Consider the following 24,489-nt stretch of genomic DNA (forward strand, 5'->3'; position numbering starts at 1 on the left):
CTGTCCCCTGCTCTTCACTGCTGGTAGCCATCCTTCCACTCTCAACTTCTGTGAGGTCACGCTGTTAGATTCCACAGGAGTGAGATCATGGGTGTTTGTTTTTCTTGTGCTGGCTGATTTCCCTTACATAATGACTTCCAGTTCTGTCCATGTTGTCTCAAATGATAGGATTTCATTCTTTTTATGTCTGACTAGTACTCCATTGTGCATTATGTACCACATTTTGTTTATCCATTCATCAGTTGATGGACACTTAGGTCGCTTCCATTTCTTGGCTATAGTGCTGCAGTAAATTTTATGGGAATGCAGATGTCTCTAGGAGACTGATTTCATTTCCTTTGGATATACATCCAATAGTGGGTTGAATATGGTAGAAGTTCTATTTTTTAATTTTTTTAAGGAACACCTATGCTGTTTTCCATAATGACTGTAGCAATATAAATACCCACCAACAGTATATAAGGGTTCCAAGAAGTTGTTATTGCTTATCTTTTTTTAAAAAATGTTTTAGTTGCATAATGATACAATGCCTTTACTTATTTTTATGTGTGCTGAGGATTGAACCCAGTGCCTCACACATGCAAGGCAAGTGCTCTACCACTGAGCTACAACTCCATCCCCATCTCTTATCGTTTTGATAGTAGCCTTTCTTAACAGGAGTGAGGTGATATCTCACTGTGGTTTTGATTTGTATTTTCCTGATGATTAGTGATGGTTTATGAAATGCTCTCTGTGAAACCATCAAGGTAGAGCTGGTAAAGCAGATACCTTATCACCTTTGCAGATGTGTTTCATGTGACTTGTGCATAATGTTTTAAGGTTTTTTTGAGCCAGTTACTAACATTTAAACATTAAGAGATTTCACCCTAGAAACAATCTACATTTGCAGCTCTTTAAAAATAAAAAGTGGTCTGACAGCACTGTGGAGCTTCTTTTAACAGCAGCAGCTGGCAGGAGCTGATTCCTGGCTGTCTTCTTTGGCTGTGTTTTCTCGTGGCCTTGAGCTCATCTGAATGCTTTATCCATGTGGACATTTGAATTTATGACCTTTGTCCAAAGTAATTTACTAACTTTTACATAATTTTGAAATGCATTTTCTTGTCAAATTAACACTTAGAAAAAAATGGATAGATTAGAACAAATTTATCTTACCTATTGGGAGAATTATTCTCTCTGGTGAGTTAAAAATTTCTTATCTATAGGAGAATTATTTGTTCTGAAAACTAATATGTATTCTTTAGAAATCAGACCTTTTTGTTTTATGGATTCTTAAAAATGCATTGGTTTGGTTTGGGTTTGTAGCTCAGCAGTGGAGTGCTTGCCTAGCATGTATGAGGCACTGGGTTTGATCCTCAGCACCGCATAAAAATAAATAAATCAAATAAAGGTATTGTGTCCTCTACGCTAAAAATAAAAATAAAAAAAAAAATCATTGGTTTTATGAGCAGGCTCCCCCCACCCGTCACACACACACACACTTTCTTTGATTTCTTGGTTCAGTTCTAGCATTAGTCATATGCCATATTAGTACTTTGTACTTTTCAGATTATTTTCATTTAGATTTTATGTGAGCTTCACAATAACCATATGTACTAAGGTAAGATAGGCACTTTTAAAAAAAGAAAATAGAGTTTGTGGGCGCTGCTTAGTGGTAGAGTACCTAGCATGAGTGAGGCCCCGAGTTCATTCCAGTGCGCACATGCATACACACACAGAGAGAAAGAAAGGGAGGGAGGGAGGGAGGGAAGGAAAGAAAAGAAAAGAAAAGAAAGAAAACTTGAGTGGGATCTCTTCAAAAAACATTAATTTGACTCAGAATTAGGGAGTTCCCAAGAGATTGCCCAAATGGAACTTCTGAGGAACTTCATTGGTTTCTCACGTTTTCACATCCCTTTAAATGTCTTAATTCTTGTTGCATGATTACCTTTTCAGCAATCAAAAGAGCTGAGCAATTCTGGTTACCCAGACTTCAATAGATTGTAGCTGAAGACATTCATCTTCAATAATGACTTCTCTTTGAAATGTTTACAGAGAAGGAAACTGAGGTTAGTGGCAAGGCTGTTGACTGTGACCCAGGGGAGCTGCTTCCTGTTTGCTTCTCTTTTTGTGGCACCAGTAGGCCCATGTCTGAGGGTGGCCAGAGCTTCCTCTGGAAGCATCTCAAGTAAACCTGTGACAGGCTTTTTGTTGCACCTTTCTACTGTGTAAATAGAGACATTGGAAGGATTTGAGTACTGCCTAACCAGTTTCTGATTGGTAACATGCCCTGAGATCCTCAGTAAATGCCAGAAAACAAATTAGATCCACGGTGTATTTGATATGCATATCGTTTTCCCAAACAAAATTTGAATTCCACAAACTCAAGTTGAGTCGTTTTCTGGATGCTTGTGTATGAATGGAAGCCTTTGTCCTGCCCTTCTGTAACCAATACCATCAACTTCTGAAAGCCCTGATGCATTGGCTGTATACTGTTGATCCAAAACAGAACTTTATTCTGACTAAACTTGTAGCTATAGAAATACTGAACTCATATACCCATTGACCAGTACAGCATGTTCATGCCAACCAGATCTAAGCCTGTCCAGGGTGCCATGCTGTGAAGACCACTCACAGCTGTAAGCATGGGTGCAGCTGTTACAAATCTAGCAAAACCTCAGATTAAACAATTTCACATGACCAACGATGACACCGCAGACCCATTTTTCATAATATAAACACTCTGGGACATGCCTTTGAAATGAGTGAGAATGTCATTAATATTAATGCCCCTGAATTCAAGGTTGAGAAGTCATTTCTTTTTGAGCTGTGTTTTGTACTCCTAAGTTTGGAATAAAATATGGTTTTAGCCTGAAGTACGGCATGTTTATTCACAACCTGAAAAAAATTTGATCCTGTTGCTTTTGAATTGAAGGAATGCAAAAGTACAGCTTAAATACTTTATTCTTTGTGGTCATTTAACTTAAATGAATGTTAGAACTAAATTTGGCAAAAATTAGCTGTTAATGAAATCCAATTGCATTGGTTTATGAAAAAAATAAAAGGACACTGCCCAGCCCAGTGGTTACACACCTGTTGGGAGGCTGAGGTAGGAGGATGGTGAGTTCAAAGCCAGCCTCAGCCAAAGTGAGGCACTAGGCAACTCAGTGAGACCCTATCTCTAAATAAAATACAAAATGGGGCTGGGGTGTGGCTCAGTGGTTGAGTGCCCCTGCGTTCAATCCCTGGTATCCCCCCCAAAATAAATAAATAAAAAACTGAAAACAATTGCTAGTCAAGGGTTTTACTACTAGTAGGACATTTTAGAATTCTATGTTTCAGGAAGGAATTTTATTCTGAATGATTTTGAACATGTTTCTTGCCATCTTGTCTTTCAACTAGATTCCAGCCCTTCAAAGCCACTGGAATTTATTTTGCTTCTTAGTCTCTGCTGATGGGACTGCTAGTGAGATATCAGCTTGGCCATGTAGACTTTTCCAGAGTTACTTTCTGTGCCCTGATTTCCTGTGAATTCTCGTATGAGTTTTTCCATGTTGCGTTTACAGGGTCCCCTGGAAGCTCCTGAGCTGGGCTTCGCACAGTTCCCTGTGTCTATGGGAAGGTGTTGTTTTTCAGCACTCACTGGGGACTGCATTTTAGAGTCCCCTTTGCCTCTACTGCTCTCCTGGTGGGACTTCTGGGGAAGCCTGAGTTGGTAACGGAGCAGTTAAATGACTGTTGAACTGCCCTTCACACTCTGTCAGAGAGACGCAGCATTTGTCAAAAGAAGACAGTAGAACCTCTTTTAAACTTGTTCCTTAAGTTGCTTAAATGTGTTTCTGATCAGGAGACTTATAACCTAAAGCTGGACTTGTGAAAGCAGAACATAGTTAATATGGTATTATTTTATTCGGAGGACTTTGTTTTTCTTTTTCATACACACTGCTAAATATTTTATTTCAAAACAGATTTATTGAGCTTTAATTCATGTATCACACAATTCACCCATTTAAAATGTAGAATCCAGGAATTCTTAGTATGTTCACAGAATTGTGCAACCCTCACCACCATCAAGTTTAGAGCATTTTATCCCATAGGAAAGACATTCCATTGCAGTGGTCCCTCCCATTTCTTCTGTCCACATCCACACCTCCCCTCTTCTCTTCCTCACTCCCTGGCCACAGTCACCTGCTTTCTGTTGTATTCACAGGAACTTGGGATATTTTAATCAACACCTGCTGGGCATGCTGGTGCACACCTGTAATCCCGGCTCCTCAGGAGGCTGAGGTAGAAGGGTTGCAAGTTTGAGGCCAGCCTGGGCAACTAACTTGGTGAGACCCTGTCTCAATAAAATGAGGGCTGGGGATGTAGCTCTGCGGCAGAGCACCTGCCTTGTGTGTGCAGGGCCATGGGTTTGTTCCCCATTACCTCAAAAACTAGAGTAAAGCACAGTGACCATGCTGTTGCTGTCCCCTTTTGCTCCTATTTTCTGCCCCCCCCCCATTTAAGGGATTATGGAATTGTTTTTTAACTCTTTACACTTATTTTAAATTCCATATCTTGAGGAAATCTGGACAGGTGCAAGCAGCCCCTTTCTTCCCTATTGAAAGCTCGTCTCTGCAGTTGCCGTGGGGTGTGCTGCCTTCTGCCCTCTGCCCTCTCACTAGCCGTTCACTGTGCCCTCTTTCTGGACTTTCACTGTTCACTGTGCCCTCTTTCTGGACTTTCACTTTCCTCTTAGTGGAACACATCCTCTAATTTCTCCTTAAAACAGGTAGTGTGAGAGGTGAGTTATTTCTGGCCCCTGTCTATTGAATGTGTCATTATTCTTGTCATATTTGATTGATAGGTGGTACAGAATCCCAGCTTGGAAATCGTTTTCCTTCAGAATTGGGAGGGCGATGTTCCCTTTCCTCCTACTTTCCTGAGTCTCTCCAATTTCATGATAATTTGCCTTGTGTCGATGTCTTTCCATCCATTATACTGGGAACTTGGACAGTACCTCCAACCTAGAAACTCGTTTTTAGTTCTAAGAAAACGTTTGTTGATTGCATCTTGCCTCTCTTCTCTTGGGCAGCCTGTATTTGGAACTCTGCCTTTAGGATTGATCCTCTAATTTTCTTATTTTCTATCGTCTTTATTTATGCTGTACTTTTTGAGACATATCTCGGCTTTAAATTTCTTCCCTTTTATTGAGTTTTCATTTCTATAATTATATTTTTAATTTTGAGATCATTTCTCTAAATGTTCCTTTTGCTGCTATTTCCTCCTTGTCTCATGAATATGGGTTCTCTCCTCTCCACTGTAAAGATATTTATGTTAGATTTTCTTTTTAAAGCCCCCCCCCATGACTTCCCTATTGATTTTCTGCATATTTTTGTTTCCATCTTTCATGTTAGAGACTTTTTCAGGTGTGTGGTTAGCTGCTGTGAATGGAGACAGGAAACTAAAAGGTGATTGACAGCTTCGAATGCTGACCAATGGCACTTCCTGATTTTTAGATTCCCTTGCAGGTGATTGGCTGGACTGAGTTAGAGAATCCCCTTGTGTCTGTGTCTTTAGATCTTCACTTGCAGGCTCCTTAGACTTGCTTATCATCTGTAACTCAGGTGACCAATGTCCCAGGGCCTGAGTGAGATAGAAGCTTGGGATGGGGAGGGGTGTCTCGGCATTCAGTACTCTAGTTTACATGTTATTTTTTGTGTTTCTAAATGTCTTCATTTCCTGAGCTTTGCAAGGTCTGGTGATATAAAATGGGTCAGTTTTATCAGTGTTCCCCTCAGATTTGTTTTTTCTGTTGTATTCAGTTACTATCCACTTTCTAATTTACAAATTCTATAGCTGTTTTCTCTTTTTCTGTTCCTATACTTGTGAATTTATGCCTTAAAAATTAAAATTAGATTCTTTTATTATTGTTAAAAGTAAGAAGGAGTGAAAAACGTTTGATTTGTCATCTTTATAGGGAAATTCCTGGGTAAAAACATCTTTCCCTCCTCTTTCTTCCTTTTGTGATTTAATTTTTAAGGTTAAATTTTTTCATCCATCAAAATTTTCCCCTGCTGGTTGACTGGTTATTCTAAACTATATTTTGGAAAAATTTAATTCTTATATAACTCACAAAATGAGATTGCTCTTGGTGATATTCCCTCACTGCAGCTAGGCTACCCCCTGGTGTTCCGTTCTGTTTTGCTGCAAGTCTGATAGATGGATGATGATATAATTCATTGAGTCGATGTTTATTGAATGACTGCTCTGTCAATAGCATGGCACAGAATTCTACTGTAATACCAAACTACTGAAGAGGGTCAGGATAGGCTGGAACACCAAGAAGAACTGCAGAGAAATGCATTCAAGTAGTCTTCTGTAAGTTTGGATTGCTGTGACAATAGTAGCTATGGACAGCTCAGCTGAGTTATAAAGCAAACACATCTAGATGATTTTTTTTTTAACAAAATGTCTAGAAGAGCAATCAATGACTTAAATAGGATGTACTTATATTGGGGGAGGCTTGGGAGTAAAGTTCTAGGGTTTGGGATGAATGAGGAGGCTAAAATTGAAAACAGTCATGGATCACAAGTGGAAAATATAGTTATGGAGTGTTCTAGGGAAAATGGGGTGGAAGGGGTGGCAGACAGAAACTCATGGACTGCCCTTTTAAGGGTGTTTGTAGAGGAGCAACCTGTTAGGTGAGATGAGGGGGTGTTCTACAGTTCCTACTCTTGCAGGAAGGTCAAATAAAATGAGACTAAGCATAGAGGGGCTCGTGGGTACTCATTTACTTATTTTGTTTCTTTCCTTTTTTAAATTAGAAAACTCTTTTATTGAAGAAGAAGAAGAAGAAGAAGAAGAAGCAGCAGCAGCAGCAACAGCAGCAGAAGCAGCAGCAGCAGCAGCAACAGCAGCTGCTCCTGGGCTGAGGATGTGGCTCAGTGGTAGAGTGTTTGCCTAGCATGCCTGAGGCCCTGGCTCAGTCCTCAGCACCACACCCAAAAGAGAAAAGCTTCTCCCTGACTCCAGCTGTGGAAGTGTTGAGGTGGTGAGTTGATGCCATCTCCGCCCGGGCTGGTGTGCTGATGGTAGGAAGGAGACTGGAGAAGGGCAGGGCGACAGAGTTGTGGTTAGAGTGGAACCTGGTGAGCTTGAACTATGGGAATATGGAGTTCTTTTTACTAGAGGTAGATGTTCGGGAACGTGAGTCAAGAAAGTGGGTTGATGAATGTGTTGGAGTCCTCAAGACCACCCCCGACTAGGACTCACAGGACCCACACAGAGCTGTCCTCGTGATAACGTGTTTTTTTTTTTTTTTTTTTTTTTTTTAAACAGAGAAAGGGTATAAAGAAAAATAAGCAAAGGGAAAAGGTAGAGGGGGTGAACTAGAGGGAACCAGCAACCCTCCCTGCCAGAGCCACATGGGACACACTCATTCTTCCATAATGAGCTGTGACAACGGGTGTGAAATGATGTCTACCCGGGAATCCCACTGGAGATGGGGATTATTTGGAGTTCGGTCACATATGCATCCTCTGCCTAGCAAGTACCAAATTCTAGACTCTAGAAGGAAAGCAGATGCTTGGCACAAGTCACAGTATACAGATAGTTTAGGAACAGTGACTCCCTCTTAGCAGGTGTGGTTGTGGGAGCTCTCCCCATATGCCTGCGAGGGACAGCCTTGCCAACATACTGCCCCTGTCTCTGTCTATTGTTTGGTAATACTGAGAATTGAACTGAGGACTCACACATGCTACACAAGCCCTTCACTGCTGAGCTGAATCCCCAGTTCTTGAAAAATATATATATTTTGAGACAGGATCTTACTAAGTTGCCCAAGCTGGCCTTGAATTTGTGATCCTTCTGCCTCAGCCTCCTGAGAAACTGCTATTATAGGCAAGTGGTATTGCAGGCATGTGTCCCTACACCACATACCTGGCACAAGGAGTCCTGTCTGAGGAGAGTGCTCGCAGTCCTGCAAGTTACCTCTTCTCCACAGTCTGTTTAAAAAAATAAGAAGCAATTTTTGAGGATAAGAACCAAGTTATGATCTTGGTCAATTGCAGAGGGGTCACAGTCAGGGTAAAAGTCCGATTGAGATGTACAGGAAAGCCGAGCCTCTAGGAGGGTGTGAAGGTGAGAAATGCAGTGCGTGGAGAGTTGGGACTCAGGCTGAGGAAGCTGATGAGCAGCAGGGAGACCTTGCTGTGAGCTGGCGGTGCCCGTCCCCAGGTTGTCATTGTTGAAGCTCTAATCCCTAGGACAACTGTGTTTGGAGATAAGGCCTTTTGGGGACTACTTAAATTAGATAAGGAGGGGTCCTAATCTGATAGGATTGGTGGCTTTATTAGAACAGGTAGATTTGTCTGTCTGTCACACAAACTTGAGCATAAAGAAAAAGTCATGTGAAGACAGGGAAATGGTGGCCACCTACAAGCCAGGAGTAGGTTTCTCAGGAATCAGATCAGCCTCCAAAACCATGGAGGCTTGACTTCCAGCCTCCAGAACCATGAGAAAGTGGTGTCTCACTGTGACAGCCCAAGCTGACAAGACAAGCTGGGTCAGACCAAGACCGCAGCTTTGTGAGGCACACTGTGTGCAGAGCAAGGAGGATTATCAAGTTGCTAGTTTTTAAAATTTTAATTTTTTTCTCTTTTTGAGTGTTTGCTTTGTAAGCTTAGTTAACCTTCCTCCATACCACCTTGTGAATTAGCAAAAGTTATTAACCTGCACTTCTGTGCCATTGTAAATAGCCACATTTGACTATTGAACTGTAAATTAATAAAGGTAAGTAAAAAATTTGTTGTCTTAGTTGTGCAAGCCACACTGTGTGTTCAGAAGCCACCTGTGGTTGGTGCCTGCTGTATTGGATGCAGCAGATCTCAGAACCTCCCTGTCTCTGCAGGAAGTCCAGGCACACACCCCTCTTTCAGATCATTGCCTCGTACTCTCCCTGTCTTTCCTTCCTGACTCAATGGTTCTGACTTTTCTAGGTTCAGGGCGTACTTAGGAATGCTAAAATTTGTGACTGCACCCTCAAGGGTCTTAAAACACTAGCATCAGAAGGTGAACCACAGTGCGTCAGCCTGGCTGACATGTGTCCTGTCAGGCTGCGTCTGGAACTGCAGTCACCGTGCCCTTCACCTGGCGATGCTTCTGCCCCTCCTGGGCTCTGTGATGTGGTCATAGGCACAGAAGTTCAGCAGGCACGTTCCACTCTCCGAGCTCCCCTGGACCGTTGCTCCCTCTGGGCTCGGGGGCTGGCTCGGTGCTCTGAGGCAGCCTCAGCATGGGCTGCTCTGGATCCCTAGGCTGGGGAGGTCAGTGAAGGTGGCAAGCTTTCTGGCCTTATTGGGAATTGACTGCACCATGAGGGAAAAATAGGTATGACATTGTTCAGAAGGGTCCCTGTTAGCCCTGGGACCCACCTGGGTAGGAGTTGTCCTGAGACAGAGCAACCGAGCAACCCTTTTTTTTTTTTTTTTTTTAAATGAAAGGTCTTTCAGCTTCCACACCAGACATGATACACTTTTAAAATATATATATATATATTTTAGTTTTAGGTGGACACAATAGGTTTATTTTTTATTTTTATGTGGAGCTGAGGATCGCACCCAGTGCCTCATGCATGCTAGGTGAGCGCTCTACCACTGAGCCACACTCCAGCCCCTCAGAACAACCCTTTGAAGTAGGTTTTGTTCTACATCTGAAAACAGTGAAGTTGACCTTCGGAAATTTTGCCTGGGGTCTCAGAACCAGCGAATGGCAGTGCTGGGTTCAGACCTTCCTGTTGACCTTCCAAACTTGTGCTCTTCCCATCACAGCGCCGCAGGCTTTTGCCACTGTCCCTTCTGCTTACCAGGAGCAGCTTCCCCTTTTAGTGCTCTGCACTAAAAGGATTGTTTTAAATTTGTTGAATGAAATACATTAAATTTAAGGTAAAGGCTCAATGACTTGGAAGGAGATCTTTGTTTTCCTTTTGTTTTAAAGGATTTTTATTATTTAAGTGAAGGCCACTCTCGAGACGAGCACTTTTGATAGAAGCATTTAGACTTCCTGTCTTATACAAATAATTGGCTGTGCAAATGTTCCACGTATGTGTCAGCAGCTTCCTTACGGGGTGCGGACTGCATGACGAGCACCTTTCCCGGTGAGCTGGAGCCTTCCTCGCGCGCTGGCTGCTCCGTTGCCCGTTGCTTGAACAGTGTGCTTGTGATGGTTATGGTCATGCTCACTTTCACTACTGTCCATCATTTTGGCCTTTAGGTCTGCATTTTCTTTGGGTGGTCTTGCTGAGAAGTAATTGTACGAGGAGAACAAAGTTTTAAATTTGGTGGCACTCAGCACCAGCAACCCGAGCTGTGCCTGCACTGTAGTGCGCATCTATAGTTCTCTCCCTCTTGTTAATTTTAGCCTCAAAACCAGACTTGTTTTGTGCCATCCTGTGGTGCTGAGGATTGAACCCAGTACCTCACACATTCTTTGTCCCAGCTTTCTCTTCAGCCCCTGTCCCTGATGTGTCCCTTGGCAGAGCATGGAGATGATGGTAGTCTTTGAATCCTGATTGGGGGCAAAAATACTTGGTGTAACAAGCATTGGGGGGTACAGGGTGACCACATGGCCCTGGATTGTCCATCGTTCTGGAAGCTCTGGTTAGGGATCAATGTGAAGAGATTAAATTTATTTCCCACAGACTTCTCTTGCTTGGTTATCATCTGACATTATTCCTTTATTATTATATATTTCATTCCTCCTTATTATTTTTGGCTGAAGATTCTCTTGTTAGTCATTTTACTTTGATCATTCTTTCTTATTTTCTCCTCCCTCAGAATTTTTCCATCTTAATCAGCCTTATCTTCATCAGATTTTCCTCCCACTTGGATCTAATGGTCTACTTCTTCAGTGGATGGGGATGGGGGACGAGTGAGGGTGGTGGGGTAATATGCCACTTGCTGGTTATTTCCCATGACACAAGATATTAAGGAACCTAATTCCCTTTTCATTCCTTGTGCTTGGACTCTATAGAGTTGGCTGGTTACCAGTATTGGGCTGTGTGTGCTGGGAGGTGACTAAACCAACCCCGTGGTGAGGCAGTGTGTTCCCGCACAAATATGTGAGCTGATGACAGATGACAGTGGACAGGCATCAGATGAGTTTTGAATATAAAGAGATGCACTGTTTTTTTAAAAAATATTTTTAGTTGTAGATGGACACAGTGCCTTCATTTTATTTATTTATTTTTATGTGGTGCTGAGGGTCGAAGCCAGTGCCTCACACATTCTAGACAAGCGCTCTACCACCAAGCTACAACCCCAGCTCTGAGGTGCACTATTCTTGTGATACTGTTAGTAATTTTTATTTGGAGAAATGCTAGCTATTGACTAAAGCATAGAACCTACTCTAGGCTAGGTTATGTTCCCAGGAGGCAATTAGAAATGGACAGCAATTTCAGTTTTGAAATTAGCTTTTTGCTAAAATGTGGTTTGAGTGTGGATGTTTTTGATACATAGAGCAACAGACTCACTGTTAAAGAAGCATTGTCCGGTGATACAGATGAACCACATAGAATCTCTTCATCTTTAGGGAAATCCTAGTTGAAACTGGAAAAAAAAATCTTCAGTTTTGTTATTGTTCATCACAAATTATAGGGATTTTGATATTGCCCAGTTGGAAGTTCTGTAGATTTTTGGAAACTACTTATTAATTGACCTCAGTTCTGCACATTTTTGTTGCTTTGCAAGAATACTCTTACGGTTCAAATAAAGTTAAAAACAGGATAATTGGTGTGTGCCTGTAAAGTCAGACTAAAACTGTATTTTTTGCCTGTCAACACTTGAATAAAAAAAAACTATTTTCAGAACAGGATGGCAATTTAGGATCTTGCTCAAAACCACATATACCATAGTATTTTTAAAACTTGGAACCAAATAGCGTAATTATTGTTCTTTATAGCATGTGAAACTACATCTGATGTTAGCGTGTGTCTTGCTGTCCTGATACGGGTTTTTGATGGCGTTAGTGGTGCGAGAGTGAGCCTTGTATTTCACTACTGTACTTTCTTGGCTGCCCAGTTGGTATCTTCTTTGAATCTACTAAATAAAGGAAAACTAGAGCAACAGTGGTTTTGCCAGTCCGGTTTTACTGGGTTTTATTTATTTTGGATGGCGGCTGGCTTTGTGAAGGCGGCAGGCTGACCCTGGAAGCCACTGCCAAGGGCAGGATGGTGGGGCATTCCCCTCGTCCCCACCTCAGGTCTGCTGGTCTTGCTAGCTCTCCTGCCGTGGGACATGGCTGCCTTGAGATCACTGTAGTCATGAGTAGCCACCCGCCCTCCTCGGTTCCCCCAAGTGTCCACAGTTCAGCCACTCCCTCCGTGCCTCTCACATCCCCCTTGGCCTTGGCCTTGGCCTTGGCCTGGCCTGGCCCTTTTCCTCATCCACTCTGGGCCATCTTTCCCTTTTCAGTGGCTTTCCCTACCTTTTCTCTGTTGGTGGTTTCCATGTTTGTCTTCACTCAGGGTCTGTTTGCTGAGCTTTGTATGCGTCCAACCCATTGCTTATTGGGGCTCTTCATTGGGGCACTGTCATCCTTCTGAACAGTGTTCCTACTCCTGTGTCCTTTTTCAGTCCCTGATGGTGCTATGCATACAATTCTCTTGGCAGAAACCTGAGCTTCATCTTTCACTCCTCCCTACTTGTTTTTTTTTCTTTTTTTTTTTTTTACCATGTTCAGTCTGTACACCAAATACTGTGCATTCTACCTCGTAAACGTCACTCACATCTAGGTACAGATGCTCCTTGGTTTACAGGGATTAGACCCATGTAAGCCCACTGCAGCGGTCCTAGCCAGGTATTGCAGTGCGGCAGAGCTGCCTGCCCTGGAGCATGGCCGTTGGCCCTGGTGGCAAGCCTGATGGCAGCCGTGGCCCTGCCTGCCTGGCCTCTTGAGGGCAGTGTACCATATATCACCAGCCTGGGACAGTACAGCTTCTACAGAATGCGCTTCACTCCTGCGCCACGGTAAGATGGAAAAATCCTGAATGAAGCCGTCACAAGCTGAGGCACATTTGCACTTATGTCATCTCATTCCGTGGGATGAGGCCTTCACCCCTGTGAGGTGGTCTTCCATCTTACATAGTGGGCCTTCCTGTCACTCCCAAACCATTTCCAGCACTGCTTCTTCATGATATTTTTTTTTTGGGGGGTGGGGGTGGGGGATGGTGTACTGGGGATTGAGCTCAGGGGCACTCAGCCACTAAGCCACATCCCCAGCCCTATTCTGTATTTTATTTGGAGACAAGGTCTCGCTGAGTCGCTTAGCACCTTGCTAAGTTGTTGAGGCTGGCTTGGAACTTGAGTTCCTCCTGCCTCAGCCTCCTGAGCCACTGGATTACAGGTGTACAACACTGTGCCTCGGTGTGCATGATATTTCTGAAAAATAAAAATCCATTTGCATTACTTTCATGCTAAAAATTCCTCAGTAGCTTCCCCTTGTTCTTAGAGCAATGTCCAAAGTCCTTACCTACTCTTAGGATGGCCTTTTAAATCCATCTACTACTTGCCTGAGCAGGGTGGTAGCCTGAAGTCCCCCTGGCACTTTCTGTATTAAAAGATGCTTTCTGTCCTTGTGAGAAACAAGAAATTCTGAGACCTATTGTCCACAATAAACCTCACTTCTGTAGAACCCTTTTCAAAAAAGTACATCATACAGATGAGAGAGGGGGGGGGAAAGAAAGAGAGAGAGAGTGTGAGTGAGAGAGTTGTGTGTGTGTGTGTGTGTGTGTGTGTGTGTGTGTGTGTGAAATGCAATGGTTGGAAAATTCCTTTGAGAAATCTGTCTAATAGTTATGCTTGATGCTGTTTTAATGTTTTTACAAACTAGAGTAAGCCAGTCTATCCAACCTGACTTCAGCAGTCCAGGACATTAGATGTCATTGCTCATCAGAAGAGGTGCTGAGAGTCAGCATCTGTGCCTTGAAGAAATTGCCCTAATATGGCCCCAGAAATGGTCTGAAGGATGTGGGCATGTGCCTCTCCTTAAGAGAGCAGGACTTCTGAAGTCCTAGGGGTGGGGGTGGGGGCGGGGATGTCGGTGGTCTGGCTCCAGTAGAGGGATAAAGATGTAGAGATCAAAATACAGAAGCTCCAGTGGAGCAGCCTTCAGCTGGGCTTGGATGTGCTGAAATGCTCATCTTTTTTGAGAAGAGAATCACAGCAGGATTCTGGAGCAGTTGCCCTAGGTCCTTGTGATCTGCACTCTGAATGCCCTTGGGCCTTCCTGCCCCAGGCTCCTTCCTGGGGCTCCTCTGCCCACCCTGTGAGCCTCCACAGGTGGTCAGTCTTGGTCTGGGGCTTTTCTGTAGACCTTCCTTGACACCCCAAGTCTGGCCTCTGTGTTCTACCTCGTCACCCACGCTCCATGACACTTCTTGCTCTGCAGTTGTAATCTGTATTTTAAGTTCAGTGATTATGACTACTGTCACCATTTGAAATGAAAGAGATTTAGAGGTGTGTTTTTTTTTTTTTTTGAGAGGACTGACTGGAGTCATGAGACATTAATCCACTTCTCCTTACTTGCCTTTGATTCTCATTAAGGTTTTGAGATATTTTAGATACAACATGTCATAAGGTGTCCTGGGGACAAGACCTGCCTGCCCTGGTCCAGTGGTGAGGATCTAGAGTGTGAGTGCCAGTGTTCCGTTGCATGGTTTTGTTTTGGTGTTTTCTCCAGCTGCAAAGCCCACCCAGTCTTGTGCCAGGGCACTACCGTGCTCACAGGGTGGCCGTGCTCATTGCTCATTGGGCTAACTCAACACATCCTACTTCCATTTTCTCCACTTTCTATCTTCACACTCCAAATTCCTATGCTTGAAATATTGTAAGCTACAAAAGATATGTAATTTCCTAATTTATGCTTTGCCCTGTTGCAGAATCCAAATAATGAATTATTCTTGCTTAAGCAAAAAAAAAAAAAAAAAAAAAAGGCAAACGAAGCTACATGGAGAGCAATAAAAAATTACAATTATTTTTAAGTCTAGTGAGTATCTTTACTTACCTTATGAAAGGTTGCTTTGTCATCCCAAAGATGTGGTTCTGCCTCTTCCCTGTTTTCCAAGTGATGTACATATTTAGTGTATGCATTTGATGAATCTGGGGATCAGTGTATACCTGTGGCACCAGCACCACCCTCAGGGCCATACCCATGTCCATCAACCCCAAAGTGCCCTTCTGTCCTCTTTGTTGTTGTTGTCATTGTTTGTGTGTGATAAAAACACAAAGATCCCCCCTTTGGGTGTGGTCTTAGTGATCCTCCAGGGTTCACTATGATTAAAGGCCTGGTCCTCAGGGTGGTGATGTTAGCCTGTGTTGTGGAACCCTTGCGGGGCGGGGCCTAGGGGGGTCCCTGTTTCCTTGGGGGGGGGGCTCTTGGAAGCTAGTGCTCCTGCGAACAGGTTAAAAGGTGAGTTGGGCCCACCCTCCTTCTCTCTTCCTTGCACCTTTTCCTTCCACCGCTGGGCTTGGCTGGGTGAGGCATTCAAGGGGCAGTCCTCATTTGCCCAGGCCACAGCCATTGGGTCTTTGAGCCACCAAAATGGTGAGCTAAACAAAACCCCTTTTTTCATTAGTAGCTTGTCTCAGTAACTTTGCTGCAGTAATGAAAGGCTTATACAGGTCTCTTAACATAGTATAAATATACACTATGGCATTAGATGTATTTTTATTAACTGAGGTCTTATTTTTTTCTCAGAACTGAAACTTTGTACCATTTTACCACCACCTCTCCATTTTGCATTTCCCCCCAGCTCCTGCAGACAACTTTCTACTCTTTACTTCTATGAGTTAGACTATTTTAGATTCCACATAAAAGCACTATTTAGTGTTTGTCTTTCTGCATTTGGCTTGTTTAGTTAGCATAGGATCCTCATGGCCTGTCCATTTTATTGAACATGGCAGGGTTTCCTTTCTTTTTAAAGGCTGAACAATATTCTGTTGTGTGTGTATGTGTATGTGTACATATATATCCACAAACTGGAAAACAGATAAAATGTGGAGATACACACAAACACACACACCACGTATATATCCATGCATCGGTTTAAGGTTACCAAATTTCCTTCCATCTCTTTCTTATCTATTGTGAATGATGCTGCGATGAACATGGAGATGTCGATATCTCTTCAAGGTCCTGATTTTAATTCTTTGGATATATACAAAAAAAAAATGGGCTTGCTGGATCATATGGTAGTTCTGTTTTTAATTTTTTGAGGAACTTCCATACTTCCATGATGGCTGCATTACATTTTCACCAGCAGTGTACTGGGGTTCCCTTTTCTCCTCACCCAAACTTGTCCTTTGACTTTCTGATAGTTGCTAAGTTAAGGTTCTCATTGTGGTTTTGATTTGCATTTCTTTGCCAACTATTGATGTCTGGTGTCTTTTCAAATACCTCTTGGCCCTTTGTCTTCTTGGGAGAAATGTCAATGTAGATCCTTAGCCCATTTTAAAAATAAAATTTTTTGTTTTTATTACTGGGTTGTATGAGTTCTTTTTGTATTTTGAGAATTAACTCCTTAGGGCATATATAGTTTCCACTTTTCTCCCATTCAGTAGGTGCCTTTTTATTTTGTTGATTGTTCCTTTGCTGTGCAGAAGCCTTTGTAGTTTGGTGTAAACCTGTGTGTATGTTTTTGCTATTGTTACCTGTCCTTTTGGAGTCATATCCAAAACAAGTCATTGCTCAGACCAATATCAAAAAGAAGCCTTTGCCTATGTTTTCTTCTGGGATTTTTATTATTTCAGGTCTACATTTAAATCTTTAATGCATTTTGAGTTGCTTTTTGAGTTGGTGAAAGATAAGAGTCCAGTTTATTCTTTTGACTTTGGATATCCAGTTTTCCCAGCATCATTGAAGGAACTGTTCTTTCCCCATTGTGTGTTTGTGACAACCCAGTTGAAGATTGGTTGACCAAATGTGCACAAGGTTATTTCTGGGCTCTGGTCTATGTGTTTGTTTATATGCTAGTATCATACTCCTTTGATTACTATGTTTTGAAATTAGGTAGTTTGGTATCTGTAGCTTTTTTCCCCCCTTAATATTGCTTTGGTTATTGGGTATTTTTGTGGTTTAATATTTTTGGGTCATTTATTTTTTTAAATTTTTAAGCAAAATGTCGATGGAATTTTTATAAGGGATTGCATTGAATCTATGGATCTCTGGGTATTCTGGACATTTTAACAGTATTAATTCTTCTAATTTGTGAATACACATTTTTCATTTATTTGTGTCTTCTTTAGTTTCTGTCATTGAGATTTTATAGTTTTCAGTTAGGATTGTTTACCTCCTTGAATTTATTTTGAAGTATTTTTTGTAGCCATTATAAATGAGATTTTTTAAAAACTTCTTTCTCAAATAGATCTTTGTTAGCTTGTATAAACACTACTGATTTTTATATGTTGATCTTGTATCCCGTAACATATATCAGTTCTAAAATTATTTCTTTTTTGGTGGAGTTTAGAGTTTTCTATATATAAAATTATGTCATCTGAATACAGAGACAGTATGCCTTTTATTTCTGTCTCTCGTCCAGTTTTCCTTGTCCAGGACTTCTAGTACTGTGTTGGACAGAGGTGGACATAAGCACGAGTGGGCAGCCTTGTCTTGTACCAGGTGGAGGAAAAGCTTTCCGCCTGTCCCTGTGGGGTGTGTTGGCTGCTGTGGCCTTGTCATATACAGCCTTTGTTGTGTTGAGGTACATTCCTTCTGTTTCTGATTTGTGGAGAGTTTTTATTCTGGATGGATGTTGAATTTTATTAAGTTGAATTTGCTGCATCAACTGAGATCATCATGTGGTCCTTGTTTTTCATTCTGTTAATGTGGTGGATCACATTTGTAGATTGCATGTATCTGACCATCCTTGCATCGCAGGGGGAATCCCACTGCATCATGGGGTATTGAAATCTGTCTACGAGCACTTTTGAGGATTTTTGTGTCTAAATTCATCCTGGTTATTGATGTATGATTTTCTTAAAGTGTTCTTCTGTCTTTGGTGTTAAGTTAATGCTGTTCTAAAATATGTTTGGAAGTGTTCCCTCTTCTTCAACATTTTGAAAGACTGAGGAGAGTTGGTGTTTATTCTTTAAATATTTGGTAGAATTCTCCAGTGGGCCTCTGGCCCTGCCTGGGCTTTTCTTTGTTGGGATGTTTTTGATTACTCTTTCAATCTCCTTACTTGTTGGTTTCTTTAGATTTTCTGGTTTTTTTTTTTTTTTTTTTTTTTTGTTGTTGTTTGTTTTTTAGGATTCTTTTTTCCTTTTTTTTTGGTACTAGGCATTGAACCCAGAGGTGCTTTGCCCCTGAGTTACACCCCCAGTTCCTTTCAGATTTTTGTTTTTATTTTGAGATATGTCTCACTAAGTTGATCAAGTCCTTGCTAAGTCGCCTAGACTGGCCTTGAATTTGCAGTCCTCCTGCCACAGCCTCCTGAGTTGCTGGGATTGCAGGCGTGCACCACTGTGCCTGGTTAAGATTCCATCTTATGGATTGTATGTTTCTAGGAATTTATCCATTTCTTCTAGGTTATCTAATTTGTTCGTGTATGATTTCTCATGATAATTTCTTTTGGTCCTTTGTTCTGCGGAATCAGTTGTAATAGTTCCTTTCATTTACAATTTTATTTAAGTCATCTGTATTTTTCTTAACTTAGCTAAAGGTTTGTCAATTTTGTTTATATTTTCAAAAAGCCAATTCAGTTTTATTGATCTTTTGCATTGTTTTTTTAGTCTGTATTTCCTTTATTTATGCTCTGATCTTGGGCTTTGTTATTCTTTTTCTAGTTCCTTGAAGGGTGAAGTGTTGTTTATTTGAGCTCTTTCATGTTTCTTAATGCAGACCTATATCATTGTAAATTTCCCTCCTAAAACTGCTTTTGCTGCATCCCATAAATTTTGGTATATTTCCATTTCTGTTTGTCAAAAGATATTTTAAAATTTCCCTTTTGAGCTGGGTGTGGTGGCACACGCCTTAATCCCAGTGGTTTGGGAAGCTGAGGCAGAAGGTTTGTAATTTCAAAGCCAGCCTCAGCAACTGTGAGGCACTAAGCAACTCAGTGAGACCCTGTCTCTAAGTAAAATGGCTCAGTGGTCTAGTGCCCCTGAATTCAATCCCTGGTACAAAAAAACCAAATTCCCTTTTGACATATTCTTTGTCAATTTCCACATATTTTAGAACTTTCTAATTTTATTCTTGTTATTGGTTTCTGGTTTCATACCAGTGTGGTCGAAAGAGGTACTTGATGTGATTTCAGTCTTCTTAAGTTTGCTAAGACATGTTTTGTGGTGCAATTTATGATCTATCCTGCAGATTCTTCCATTGAGGAGAATGTCTATTTTATGCTTTGTATGTGTCTGTTAGGTCCGTTGGTTTATAGTTTTGTTCAAGTCAGTGTTTTCCTTATTAATTTCTGTCTGAATGGTTTTGAGTTGGAAGTAGAGTATTAAAGTCCCAGTTATTATTGTATTGTCTGTCCTACAGTTCTGTCAGTGTTTGTTTGACTTGGTTAGATGGTCCAGTGTTGGATCCTTCTTATGAATTTACTCATTTGTCATCATATAAGGACTTTCTTTTTCTCTTGTGATGGTCTCTGGCTTAAGGTCAGTTTTGTCTCTCATAGTATAGGTATTCCTTTTCTCTTTTGGTGACTGTTTGCATGGGTATAACTTTTCTATCTGTTCATCTTTACCTTATGTGTGTCCCCAAAGCTAAAGTGAATCTTGTAGGGGGCATATGCTCTTATTTTGTTAATCCATCCAGTTACTCTGTATTTTGATTTGAGAATTTAATCTGTTGTGGGTCAGGTCACTCAGAAAACACACAAAGTCCCAGTCTTGTTCAAATTGAAGAGTCTTTATTTAGCCAGCTCCTTTATGACTGTTTCCCACAGGACCCATAACTGTCTCAGCCCCAAGCCTGAGCACTTTAGGATATTTAAAGGCAAAAACCACATCCAGGTTGATATAGCTGCAAGCAAGCAGGTACAGAAGCTGAATTGGGCAGTTAGTGAGACAATGAGGCGGGTACACTGATATTTCCCATAGAACTTTCCACGTTGGCATAGTATCAAGCAAGCAGAAGGGAAGGGGGTCAAAATGACTCTAGTTCAGTATACATTAGAGAATGGTTTAATGTCTAGACAGTTGATCTTTGACAAGGTACATTGCCTAGGAAAAATGGAAACCAATGAGAACAATTTTACATTGTCTAAGAATTGCTATTTTGTGCTGCCAAGTATGTTATGCTAGGTAACTATTTTGCTATTAATGGGTACAGAGGCGGGGCTTTCCCATGAGAGAAACATTTCTTACATGATCTGGAGTCTCAGGGTTAAATGGAGTCTGTTTGGTCATTGCCCATATAGCCTGGCCCATAACAAATCTATTTACATTTAAAATCATTATTAATAGATAAGGACTTACTACTTCTAGTGTGTTTGTTTGTTGACAGTTTTATGTATCTTTTGTTCCTTCTTGCTGTCTTCCTTTATGATTTGATGATTTATTTGTGTAGTGGTATGCTTTGATTCCTTTCTATCTTTTGTATATCTACTATAGGTTTTTTCTTTGGAAATCCCATGAGGATAAATAAAGCATAATTGTCTGTTTTAAGGTGATAACAACATTAATTGCATAAAAAACTCTACTTGTTACTCCCCCACAATTTTTTGTTATTGATGTTATAATTTGCTTATTTTTATATTATGTGTGCATTAACAAATTATTATAGCTACGGTTATCATAATACCTTTGTTTTTCAATTTTATACTAGAGTAAAAGTGCTTTACACATCACCATTACATTATTATTCTGAATTTAACTATATCTTACCTTTACCCCAGTGAGTTTTATACTTTTATATATTTACATCTTGCTAGTGAGCATTTTTTTTCCTTTCAACTTTAAAAACTTCCTTGAATATTTCTTGAAAGCAGATCTTTTAGTGAACTCCCCGAGCTTTGTTTTATATGGAAAAGTCTTTACCTTTCCTTTTTTTTTTTTTTTTTTTTTTTTTTTTGTGGTGCTGGAGTTTGAACCCAGAGCCTTATACATGCGAGGCAAGCACTATACCAACTGAGCTATATCCCCTGCCCCTTTCCTTCATTTTTGAAGGACAGCTTTACTAGGTGTGCTATCCTTAATTGGTAGGCTTTTTGTTTTTTGTTAAGCACATGGAATATAACTTTCTATGTTCCTGACTTGCAAGGTCTGTGCTGGGAAAATATTGGACTCTCATGGGCATTCCCTTGTATCTAATGAGCTTATGTATTACTTTCAGAATTCTGTTTTTGACTTTTGACAATTTGATTATAATTGTCTTTGAATGTATCTTGGTGAAAACATTTGGTGTTATTTGGGCTTTGTGGATCTGGTTGTTTATTTCCCTCAAATTTAGAGAAGTGTTCTGTCATTTCTATAAATAAACTTTCTGATCTGTTTTCATTTTCTTCGATATCTAGGACTTTCCTAATGTGTATATAGTTTTGGTTGATAGTATGCTTTAAGTCCTGTAGATGTTCTTCATCTTTTTATACCTTTTTCTTATGGTTCCTCTTTCATATGATTTGAAATAATCGCCTTTGAGTTCACTGATTCTTTGCTTGATGAAGTTAGCTCTTGAAGTTCTCTATTGGATTTTTCAGTTCAGACCTTGTACCCTTCAGTTCCAGAATTCATTTGATCCTTTCTTATGATTCTATCTCCTTGTTGACTTTCTTATTTTGTTCATGTATTATTTTCCTGATTTCATATAGTTGTCTATCTGTGTTTCTGTGGAGCTGACTAAGCATATTTAAGTTGATTATTTTGAATTCTTTATCAAGAATTATAAATTGTAAGTCTATATTTCTTTTGGCTTTGATCACTGGACTTTTTATTTTGTTCCTTTGGTGGTGTGTTTTTCCTTGATTCTTCATGTGGCATGATGTAAACTTCATGTAACCTCATATTGCTGCTTCTGCATTTGAAGAAGCAGTCACCATCTCTAGCTTTTACTAACTGGCTTTGGGAGAGAAAGACTTTCCCCACCAGTCAGCAGGCTTCATTCTCTGACCTTTCCCAGGGAGGCACTGACTTCATTTCTCTTGTTCACTCTTGGGGGCATGTCTTATAGGATTGTGTACCTTCTCTCAGTTGTGCAAAACCAGGCCAAATGCTGCGAGCCTCCCATTTATTTGGCTCAGGCAGTGTCCTGAAGCGTGCAAGGTTCTGTGTCTTCTCCGAGTCTAGAAGAGTTAAGCCAGGTGTTGTGAGTTGCACTTGCTTCTAGGATCTGTGTGCTGACTGTGGTGATCACGTGTACTGTGGGGGCCACTGATCCCAGAGGGCACACTTGGACTGTTTGGACGTGTGGTCCCTGGGCATGCCTCTGGTGGAACCCACGAGCTGGTTAGCAGGGTCCATGGCCAGCTATTGTAAGCCCCATTCCCTGCTCTCTGCTTTCAGCTGCCCCTAAATAATTCAGCCATATTGGAACCTTCAGGGTTTTGGGTGAGAAAAAATGAAAACAGGCCTCCTAGACAGAGTTCTAAGGAATTCTTTCAGACTTGGAAGCTGGGATCAGGCCTTATGGTGCCTTTTCCTACCACTGGTTTTGTTCCCTCGTATTATTGGTGATGGCCACCATGAGGTCAGAAGGACCTTGCTGAAAGTCTGTAATCTGCTCTCTGGTACATTTCATCTTGGGTGGGACTCATGTGAAACACACCACCAGTCTCTGAATATCACTTTGATGCGTCGGAGTTCAATAAGTAGACGATGCGTTCTTATGTTGTCAGTCGTACTGTGATATGCTATGACGTTGACCATGGCATGGTCTTCTGACTAGGCTTTTAACATTGAGATTAAATTCACTTAAGGGTCACCATTATAGCACATACAATTCAGGGGCATTTAGTGCATTTACACAGTGGTCAAACATCATCGCTGATTCCAGAGCATTTGCATCACTCCCCAAAGAAACCCTGGCCTCTTTAAGCAGCCACTCTCCATTCCTTGTTGCCCTTCCCCCCTCCAGGCCCCTGACACTCACTGATCTGCTCTGTCTCTATGGATTTTTAAGTACTAGTTCGCATTCCGGTTTCTCCACAATGTGCTGACACTCACGCCTATTTTCCATCATATCACTAGTTTCATGGGTGATTTTGGACAGTGAAACAACTAAGGATTTCACTAAATTCTGCACCATAATGTACTTTAGTGGTATTGACAGAAGGTTTCAGAAGTATAATTCTTACATAAGGTCTTCCATATTTAGAAGTTGATTTTATTTATAATGTAAAAATTCTCAATAGAATTTTAAACTCTTCTCGTACAGTTTCTTTAGTGTAATTTAGTCCTTCTTTTTTGTATTCTTTTTCCTGACTTCTTGAGATGAATACCTAACTCATTTAAAGTATTTTTTTGTGATAAAATATGCATGCATGAGACTTATTGTTTCAACCACTTTTTTAGTGTATGCTTTAGCAGCATTAAGTACACTCCCACTGTGTGTAGCCATCCCCACCGACCAGCTCTGAAGCCTTTCCATCTCTCCCACTGAAAGTCCATGCTCATTAAATCACTTCCTAACCCTCTCCTCGCAGCTCTTGATGGCCATCATCCTACTTTTTGCTTCAGATAAGTGGAATTGTGCAATTTTTGTTCTTTGTGTATGTCTTATTTCACTTAGCATAATATCCTTAAGGTCCACCGTGTTGTGGCAGTGTCAGAATTTCCCTCATCGTAAGGTATGAATAATCTCATTGTATGCATACTCCATGCTGTGTATATCCACTCACCCACTGACGGTCACTTGGGTTGTTTCTACCTTTTGGCTTATTGTGTATGACTAATGGTGGTGTGAATATGAGAGTACCCTTCCAGTTCTCCAGTTCCTGCCTTCAGCTGTTTTGGACATCTACCCTGAAGTAGAATTCCTGGATTCGTGGAGTTCTAGTGTTAGTTTTTTGAGAAACTGCCCTGCTGTTTCCATTGCGGCCACCCCACTTTACCTCCCCAACAGCAAGGGTTCTAATGATCCACTTGGTGCATCAGTTCATGTCCTTGGCCCACATTTAAATTGGGCTGTTGGTTTTTGTTGACTTCTTTACATGTTCTGTATAGTAACTGTTTATCAGATGTGTGGTTTCTAAAATTTTTCTCCATCTTGAGTTGTGCTTTCACTATCTTTTTAAAATTTTTTTGTTTTAAATGGACACAATACCTTTATGTTGTTTGTTTATTTTTTATGTGGTGCTGAGGATTGAACCCAGTGCCTCACACGTGTAAGGCAAGCGCTCTACTGCTGAGCCCCAGACCCAGCCCTGCTTTTACTATCTTGATAGATTTAATTTATACATATACCCAAACACATATACACACACATATATGTAATTTAAAATATTTTATGAAGTCTAATTTACTTCTTTTCTTTTGTTACCTATACTTTCGGTTCATATCCAAGAAATCATTTCCGAATCTAATCTCCCAAGGTTTC

The 24,489-nt window shown here is 41.0% G+C and overlaps 1 protein-coding gene across 4 annotated transcripts in view; it reads left to right on the plus strand.

The window, feature by feature from the left end:
• Positions 1 to 6,129: 6,129 nt before the first annotated feature.
• The window catches only part of Fancc (FA complementation group C), a 167,725-nt gene continuing 149,365 nt past the window's right edge, over positions 6,130 to 24,489 (plus strand). Inside the window, exons 1-2 of one of the 4 annotated variants that reach the window (XM_048800343.1) lie at positions 6,130 to 6,339; positions 6,786 to 7,012. The gene's annotated coding sequence lies outside the window, so the exon portion shown is untranslated. The remainder of the gene's footprint in view (positions 6,340 to 6,785; positions 7,013 to 24,489) is intronic. The other 3 variants (XM_048800342.1, XM_048800341.1, XM_015503973.2) reach the window with 3 other exon arrangements.

The sequence above is a fragment of the Marmota marmota genome, unplaced genomic scaffold (genome assembly GCF_001458135.2).
Source record: "Marmota marmota marmota unplaced genomic scaffold, marMar, whole genome shotgun sequence".
NCBI classification, from domain to species: Eukaryota; Metazoa; Chordata; class Mammalia; order Rodentia; family Sciuridae; genus Marmota; species Marmota marmota.